Source organism: Pinus tabuliformis, chromosome 5_2 (assembly GCF_031772625.1).
Source record: "Pinus tabuliformis cultivar Carrire ecotype Pingquan chromosome 5_2, CPIR1, whole genome shotgun sequence".
NCBI classification, from domain to species: domain Eukaryota; kingdom Viridiplantae; phylum Streptophyta; class Pinopsida; order Pinales; family Pinaceae; genus Pinus; species Pinus tabuliformis.
Window position 1 is genome coordinate 732,711,997 of NC_142306.1, and position 6,529 is coordinate 732,718,525.

The following is a 6,529-nucleotide window of genomic DNA, read 5'->3' on the forward strand; positions in this document are numbered from 1 at the left end:
TCCCTCGCCAGTAGTCCAGCTATGGCTTTCGGAGGTAATCATCAATGTCATGAACAATCTGATATCTAATTGCAGAAAAGTAAAACTAAAATCAAATTACACATTCATAATTCAATCCCTCGCCAGTAGTCCAGCTATGGCTTTCGGAGGTAACCGTCAATGATATGAGCAATTTAATATCTAATTGCAGAAAAGTAAAACTAAAATCAAATTACACATTCATAATTCGATCCCTCACCAGTAGTCAAGCTATGGCTTTTGGAGGTAACCGTCAATGACATGAGCAAGTTGATTTCTAAACTAACTAACAAAGCAAGTAAAGAAGACTGAAATCAAAATAGAATTTGAATTAAAAAAAACTAAGAAAAAAAAAGTTAGCAGAGAGGTTAATCTCATGTCACTAGTTGATGCAAAAACATGTAAAGAAAAACTTATCTACAATCAACCGGTTGAACACACTCACATGAATTAAAATTGCATGAATGGAAAATCTAATCTATCAAACTTGAAAGCAATCAAATGACATAATGAAATCAAAGAAAAATTACAAAATGAAATCTATTCTACCTTACATTCTAATATGCTCCATGACATCTACTTCACATCTTCTTCCATGTTGAGAACATCAAAGCTTTATTCAAATTCTTCAAAATTACAAAGTACAACAAAGCTTTCTAAAGCTTTCCAAAGCCATCTCACAAGCTAACAAGCTTAAGAACTAACAAGCTAAGACTTAAGAACTAACAAATGAAGGAGAGAGATCTCCTATTTATACAAAAAGATGAGAAGCCATCTCATTAATGAGAGTCCATGAATCTCTCCCTCTACCTCTAGAGTCCTAATCAAAATAGGAAACATTTGCCAACTGTAGTTTGACATGAGCTATTTTGAGAGCCATAACTGTAGCCAAGGACCAAAGATGCAGCGCAGATAACTTGCAAATCTAATAAATCAGTTTCCCAAGAAGGTATGGTTGCTAACTCTAGCCATATTATCCAAGGTGGTATAGAGTATGGTCTTGTCCAAAGTGAGTTTGTTAATCAACTCTTGCAAAAAGCAAAACTACACACACCCTCATTTTCATTGCACACACCTATTAATATATACAAGTAACTGTTGGTCTCATCAATTATTAAACAAGAAAGAAATGCAAAGAAACTAAATGAAACTAAAACACACAAGTAAGACAAGTTTTTACGTGGTAAAACCTTGACAGGGTGTCAAGGAAACATCCACGGGGCAAGGGATTTGGATACTTTATTTGATCAAAAATGATTCTCCATAATTACAATAGTTCGGGCATTCATTAGTTTTATAAAAGCCTCCTCCGTTACATAATTGTTGTTTCAACACAACTTATTACAACATCGTTATTCTATCTACACCTATCCAATTAAAGACACAAACTGAGCATTAAAACTTAATTTCTTTGCTGCTGAGCATGACAATGGCATTTTTTTCTGGTCTTTAAACAGTACAGATTTTGAGGTACCGTATCAGTTCTATACAATTGGCACTTCATTCCATCTTTTTTATTTTTTTATTTTCAATGTTTTTCATTTTTTTTTTGTAAATAAAACTTTTTGTATTATAAAAAGAATATAAGTTATGTTGTAGTAATAGTTCGAAGTTTTGAAACATGTAAAATGGACATTAAAATATCATTTCTTTATAATGTAACCTCATTAAAAAAGATCCACTTGGTAGTTAGAAGGTTGTTATTATTAGAGTTCTCTTGTTAACTATAAATAAAGATAAGAGTCTTCCTTTTGAGAAGTATGGAGTTTATTCTATTTAAAGCTTATAGTTGTCCAAGAGGCAATTGAATATGAATAGATTATTTTCCTAAAAAGAATTATTGTAAGGTGTTGCCTTAAGATGCTTTGTAAAAGTGGTACGGTCTCTTTTTGCTAAATGAACCTGATTATTTTACTCAATTGTATTTAATAAGAATTTCAGGTCCAGAAATCAACACATAAAAAGAATCGAACTAAGAACCTTTGTCTTGGCCAAAATCTTAACAAACACCCGCCAGCTAACCAAACATCAATATAATAAACAAACTAATAATACTCCAAAAATACTACAACTACTCTTTAAAAATAAACATGGAACCTGGAAATCAAAGGAGAGCTACAATCAAATTGCTTTTGATTGAGTTGATATGGCTGATATAAGAGCAGTAAAGCAGCAATAACCACATCGCTTTCGCCATCAGTGGGCCAACAAGTTCAACATTTTCCAACTGTAGTTTGATATGAGCTGTTTTGAGAACCATAATTGTACCCAAGGACCAAAGATGCAGCGCACATAACCTGCAAATCTAATAAATCAGTTTCCCAAGAAGGTATGGTTGCTAACTCGAGCCATATTATCCAAGGTTGTATAGAGTATGGTCTTGTCCAAACTTAGTTTGTTAATCAATCCCCGCAGAAAGCAAAACTACACACACCCTCATTTTCATTACACACCTATAAATAGATACAAGTAACCCACAGTATAGATACAAGTAACCCACGGTACAAAATTAGATACAACTAACCCACAGTATAGATACAAGTAACCCACGGTACAAAATTAGTTGTTGGCTCCAAAAAGTAGGTCCATAATCACATGCTCAATCAACACAACTTATCTATAAAAATATACGAAATGGGTGGATGTTATTGTAGAGATACTAGATTACAGGTTAACTATCCATTATAACACTCTATTTTCCGACAAACCTTCTAGGTCTGACTGGAGTTCTTTTATTTTGAAGAACCCTTTCAATGTCTCTGACTATGATGTTATTCTTTGTGAAGATATCTACGGTTTCTGTCCTCAACGTTGCAACTTCATCTTCAACATTGATAATCTAATTCACAAAGCGATTATAAAATTCATTTATCATTGGATCTGACAAAATCTACTATATAAAGATCAATACATGAATTTAAGATGTTACCTATAGTCTCCACAAGAACACAGTCCATCCTTGAAATGGCGGAATCGATGGTTATCTCTTAGAAAGATTTCTCGCTTAACTGCCTTGGAAATGAACTTAATAGCAGAATGACAGTCACCACAGACTCTAAGGTTTTTCATGATCCTGAGAGGCGTCCCATCACTTGTATTGATAAGACCAAAAGCGAGTGCCAGCTTCTCACTGTGGTCAAACAGAGCATCCTCCTTTCCTTGTCTGCCACATTATGAAGTGCAAAGTTGATATCAGGTGCATACCCAATGTCCATCATCTGCCAAGCCAAGCTATCCAACTTTGCATAGATCATTTCTATTTGTGGGTTTGATCCACCTCCTACTTGGAAAAAATGCACCTTGCTCTGGACTTGAATCCAGCTGTATCCTGGAATATTTTTCAAACCCTTATCTTTCATCATATTCTTGACTTTTGCTACATCATTCCACCTACCAGCAGTGGCATAGATGTTTGATAGTAGCACACAATTTCCAGGATTCTGGGGTTCTAACTCTAAAAGATGTTGTGCTGCTTGTTCTCCTATCTCTACACTCTGATGAATTCTACAGGCACCGAACAAGGCTCTCCAAGCACATGCATCTGGCTCTAAGGTCATCTTCTTAACAAAGCTTTGTGCTTCATCCAAATGCCCAGCACAGCCAGGAAGGTCAACTATGCATGCACAGTGCTCAACACTTGGCATAATTTGATAGCAAGTCATCATCTGCTCGAAGTATTGCCAACCTTCATTCACCAGTCCTGCACGGCTGCATGCAGACAAAATTCCAATAAAGGTAATACTGTCAGGTTTCATGCCTGCTTGGTGCATTTTAGAAAAGAGCAAGATGGCATCCTGGCCACACCCATGTAAACCATAACCTGCAATCATTGCATTCCATGAAATCGCATCTCTCTCAGATAATTTGTCAATATACTTCCACATTTGGCATACATGTCAATTACGGAATTCACTGCGAGAACGTTGGCATCAAATCCAGTTCTGATCATATAATTGTGGATCTCTTTCCCCTGTCCTACGCCGTTAAGCATATAAAAGCAGGGATAATGCTAGAGATAGTATATGAATCTGCTTTCACACCTGCCAATTTCATTTCCCTAAAGAGTTTCAAGGCTTCCTCGCTTTGCCCATTCTGCAGATAACTTGCAACCATTGAATTCCACGAAACTAGATCTCTCTGGAACATTTCGTCAAATACTTGGCATGCATCCCCTACACTTCCACATTTTGCATACATATCTACAAGGGCACTGTCCACAAACACATTCAACTCAAATCCAGTTCCAATTATGTATCCGTGAATCTCTTTCACCTGTTTGAGAACAGCTAAGTTCGCGCACATGGCAATGACACTCCCGAAGGTAAAGGAATCGGGCTTTACGCCGGCAAGCTGCATTTCGCGGAACAGTTTCATTGCCTCTCTACGGCGATTACTCTGTGCATACCCTGCAAGCATTGCATTCCATGTCGCCTCAGTTCTCTGAGGCATTTGGTCAAACACTCGTTGGTCCAACTCCATACTCCTGCATTTTGTATAGAAGGCCACAAGGGTACTCCCCACAAAGAATTCAAACTCAAATCCATTCCTAATCGCAGATCCATGGAGCTCCTTGCCCTGTTGCAGAGCTGTTAAGCCAGTGCATGCCTTGAGAAGGCTGGGATAGAGAAAACAGTCCGCGCCTTCACCCCACTCCTCTGCATTTCATGAAAGAGCTTGAGCGCTTCATTACAATTACCAGACCTTGCATAAGTTGCAATCATGGCAGTCCATGATACCAAATTGCGGTCAACCAATTTATCAAAAATTGGGCGCGCATCTTCTAGACTGCCACACTTGGTATACATTATGAAAAGATTGGTATCAACGTTAATATTCCCCACAACCCCATTCCGAACGATGTGGGCATGGACTTGCTTGCCTTGGAGTAGAGCTTTCATGGAAAGAAATCGAGTTTATAGAAATTCCTATCCATTGTTGGTTCTCCAGCGTTCTGGTATGAAAAAAATGGGAGAAAATGAACTCGCAGTGCGTTTTTCCTGCTATTCTTAGCTTGATGTTGTTCAGATTTACTCTCGGCCATTGCTTCCCAAGATGCATTATTTGCATCCCTTGAGCCTAAGTCAGCAGGACATGTTAAGAAATACAACAATGAAGATTGTTGGATTGCGATTAGCTCGTGCTATGCCACTTTTGAGGCAGGAAGTAGTGCAATATATGTTGGATACAGAGTCTAATATGTGGAGCAAGAGGAGAAGTAAGGCTAACTAGTTGAGAATTTTGAATGTTCTCTCTGGAGTTGCATCTGTTTCCAAATGAGTTGACGATATATGTCAGTGGAGGAATCCCATTACAACAATTTTATTGCATTTCCACTTCCTTGTCCTGGTTTGGTACCCAGAACTCATTGTACCAACAGTTTTCTTCAACATTTTTCTCATTGGTACATGGCACTATAGGTTTCGGCAGGATGCCACCGCACATGGATACACGCATTTGCCATGCAGATGCCGTTGATCAGGATGAACTTGATGAGGAATTTGATCCATTACAGAGCTCTGAGGCTTCTGAAATTGTTAGAACGAGATATGATCGATTAAGGTTTTTAGCTGCAAGGATACAAGACTGTATTGGGTGATTTTGCTACGCACGGGGAGAGAATTCAAGCTCTTCTTACTTGAAGAGATCCTCGTTCTACTGGCATTTTAATTGCTATAAGTTTCATGATCTCATGTTGTACACTGTTCATTTAACCATAGATTGTGACTAGCATTAGGAACATAGTGCCCTGTTATTGATACAGCATGTTTCCAGTACACTCGATAGCAGGTGTGTGCCTATAATCAACAAATAAGTGGTTGAAAGTGACAATTTATATACTTGAACTATTAATCAAGAGAATTCTGCAGGAACCATGTGACTGTTGTTGAGGGTTTATTTGACAACAGGTATGAGTCTCAGATCAACGGAAAGAACAACGGAGTAAAACATAACTACTGTGTGAAAATAATTAAAAGAAAAAGGAAATATTCGTTTGTTTCCGTAGAAATGAAGATTTGCACGGTAGAAATAATGACGAAGATAATGATGGTACTTCAGTACCTATTCTTTCCCAAAAAAAAAAAAACCAAAAGAAAACAGAATTACTATGAGGGAAAGATTTATCCTCTGTGGTTGTGTAAAATTGTTATCCTGAGAAGAACTAAAACAATTGCTGCGATAATTCTTTGCTTAGAATTAATTGTTGTATTATACAAAAGAACCTGTCTGTCTGCACTTGAAAGGACAGTAGTTCAAACTAAAAACTCTATAATCTAAGTACTATCTTATTGAACAGGTCATGTTATTTAAGTAAAGTTTTACTAAAAAAAATAAGAAAATGCTTAACTTACAGATTGACATATGAAAGAAAAACAGAGACTCTTATATCAAGAGTTCAACGTGCTGAAAGACACACTCAGCAATTTAATTTAACCAGCGCTATGGGAAGGCCGTGGAGGTCACGAAGCCGGTTGGAGAAATCAGGCACCTTTGAACTTATCTCTCAGAATTA

At 37.3% G+C, this 6,529-nt stretch overlaps 2 pseudogenes across 2 annotated transcripts; both read right to left on the minus strand.

Moving 5' to 3' along the window:
• Positions 1-2,148: 2,148 nt before the first annotated feature.
• Positions 2,149-3,902, minus strand: LOC149161309 (pentatricopeptide repeat-containing protein At4g16835, mitochondrial pseudogene; annotated as a pseudogene). 2 transcript variants are annotated; one of them, XR_016261876.1, is made up of 2 exons: positions 2,948-3,902; positions 2,149-2,315 (listed from the first exon to the last, which is right to left on the minus strand). The product of XR_016261876.1 is annotated as a pentatricopeptide repeat-containing protein At4g16835, mitochondrial pseudogene, transcript variant X2 (transcript). The 2 variants fall into 2 exon arrangements; XR_016261875.1 differs by lacking the exon at positions 2,149-2,315 and adding an exon at positions 2,324-2,857.
• Positions 3,903-3,993: 91 nt separating this feature from the next.
• LOC149161310 (pentatricopeptide repeat-containing protein At4g18520, chloroplastic pseudogene) lies at positions 3,994-4,916 on the minus strand (annotated as a pseudogene).
• Positions 4,917-6,529: the final 1,613 nt, after the last annotated feature.